This window comes from Geospiza fortis, unplaced genomic scaffold (genome assembly GCF_000277835.1).
Source record: "Geospiza fortis unplaced genomic scaffold, GeoFor_1.0 scaffold11, whole genome shotgun sequence".
NCBI lineage: Eukaryota > Metazoa > Chordata > Aves > Passeriformes > Thraupidae > Geospiza > Geospiza fortis.
The window spans coordinates 3,056,375-3,059,199 of NW_005054304.1; positions in this window are offsets into that span (position 1 = coordinate 3,056,375).

Genomic DNA, 2,825 nt, shown 5'->3' on the forward strand with positions numbered 1-2,825 from the left:
TCTTTATCTTGTTCATTCTGAATATCTTTGTTCTTTTCAAGCTAAATTATTTAATACTATCTCTTCCTCTCATTTAAGCTCCCTTTATCTGGTGATCCCCTCTCCTTTATATTAAAATCTCTCCTGTCTAAATGCATAATCAGATGACATCTGCTACTCAGGAGCATGAAAATTCTTGCACATTCAATGAAATTACTGTGCAGTTATCAGGCAGTGAGGTGTGTGGTGCAGATCAGAGGCTGGGCACTCAAAAGGAAAAGGCTCAAACCACACAAGAGTGGTTATTCAAAATGTGAAGCCCAGAAATGTCCAGTCCATTCCTGCATCTTTACAGACATGAAATCCAGTCCCTGCTCACAGGAACAGCCCTGCTGGTTTCAGCAGGCTACCTGTGAGCCACAAAGACCTGGTGCCACATAGCTACGTATGTCACAGAGCTTTTGTATTATGCAGAAGGAAGCACAAGAGCCTTTGGAGGCAGGAAAGCATCTGGAAGCCCCAAGGTATGTTTGCAGTTGAACAAAAATGAAAATTTGTTCATGTGAAATCAGAGAGAAGCTAAATTCTTGTTCCTGTACTATGTCTAAGCCACAGCTAAATATACCCCAAAATGTTTTTTGTACAATGTAACAGAGAATAAACATACACATGTACCAGACCTTCCAGGTCTGTTTGAGTCCTGGTGTTTAATTAGAATATAAGTATTATCTGTATAGGACCATGAGGAGGAATGTGAAATGTTGCAGGAGGCAGTTTTGGATGACAGGACAGACACTGGATTGTCCCTGTCTCATAGGGACCAAATGCCTCTATATGGATGATAAATTCCCTGATAGCAACAGTGATGCTGATTTGCAGGCAGGTTTAGGATGTGTGAGCGTCCTGCCAATTATAAAATTCACATGTAGTGTTTTCTTCCCTTCTGCTCCACTCTGGTGGGACACAGCAGGGCTTACAGAGTCTTCTCCTATTTAAAAGCAGAAACAGTTTCATCTATTTAACCTGAGAGACACATGTGCTTACCACAGTCATAGCAGGACAGCTTTAAAAAAAACCCCCAAAACCAGCTAAAATGTCTTTGTACAAGTCCTTCAACACACAGCTCAGATTTTCTGTATATGATTTTAAAGATTACAGGAGCAGAGAGCCTTGTGAACTGGGGTATTTTGTAACTCAGATGGCAAAAGTTATTTATGACAAACTTCAGATCTTTTGGAAAAAAAAATTAAAGGCAAAATATCCACTCAAAGCAAGAAAGCCTCATTAAAGCTTATATTTTTTATTTTGAGTGTAGCGATAAGTCCTGGTATATCTAATAACCATTTGATGTGGGGGCTTTTCTTGTTTGTTTGTGGTTTTTAGCATATATTTTCTTAACTGTTCTAGTTCTTAAATGTAATAGCCAATGTGATATCTCATCCTTCTTTAGAGAAGGAGAAACAGGCTTGGGACTGTGCACAGGATGTGATCCTTTTGTGGGGGGGGGGAATTGAGAAGCACCTTCTAGAGCCTAGGACTGAACCTGAGGTTTCTAACCTTTGCCAATTAGATCTGCTGTGAGCAAATATCTGAAACTTGTTAGCAAAATTAACTGGAATTAACTTGAACACTAAACAAGATTAGAAATTTATTATTAGTATCCACCTGCAAAGAGTGAGGGGCAGAATTACTACCATGAAAAAAATAGGATGCAAAAGCAGGGTGAGGCTGCTGTCTTTATTGCATGATTGAATTTTATTGCCAGACTGAGCATCCTCCTTACCTGCCCCTTCTTTGCCTCCCTCTGCAGCTTCTGCAGGAATTGATACTGCAGTATTTTCATTCACTATGAAATTCAGCTGCTTCTAACTTCTTTTGACCTAAACAGATTCTTTATCATATATTTTTTTCCTGAATTATGCTGGATCTGCTCCTGCCTTCTAGCCCTGCTAGTGCAATGTGAGGCCTCTGCATCTTGCAACTCATTGGCCTGGCTGGAACCACCAGGAACAGGGTGCAAAGCCTCCTTCCCATCTCTGTTAGGAGCTCCTGCACTGTGTACAAATTCAGAAGAAAACTACCAGGGAAACCATGGACATCTCCATGGCCTCCTGTTATGTTCAGACCAGAGGGCTCATGTCCTTGCTGGTGTGCTTTCAGAGCCATGCAGGAAAAGGTGTGCATGCTCTGATCCATGAATGGTGCAGATGTCCTGGAGCTAGGACCACCTGTGAGTGAGCACCCACAGAGAGATTTAACATAGTTTATATGATAAACAGTGACTGCACATCTTCATCCGATTTATCTCTCCTGTGCAGCAATCAAATCCTCCAAGTGATCAAATCCTACACTTGTTCTAATCACAGTTTCCTCTAGATGAACACATTGTGCATTTATTTTCTCCCAAAACAGGCAACCTGCAGTGATTGCACAGGGCAAGTGCAGTGAGGTTTTGCAATCCATCTCTCCCTCCTGAGAAGGGAGCAAGGATCAACATGAACTCCAGTAAACTTCAGTAAAGCAGTGAAATGTACAATCAATTTAAACCTCACAATTTGGATCTGCTTGCGGGTGGGAGAAGGCACGTTCCCTCCCATATCCAAACATTTTGGCTCTGTTGGTTTACACAAGTGAACCTCCCAGAACACGCAGGATATACACATCTTGGAGATCAGCTGAGCTTTCAGCTCCTTGGTAGCAGAAAGCTCTTGGCAGGGCTATTCCTTGAAGCCTGGATACATCGGCAGAGGTTGGCAGGATGAAACTTGCCCGAGATGTTCAGGATGGCGCAGCAGAGCTGCCGGGCATGGCAGAGCCCGGCGGGACGGGGCAGCGCCGGCGGGAGC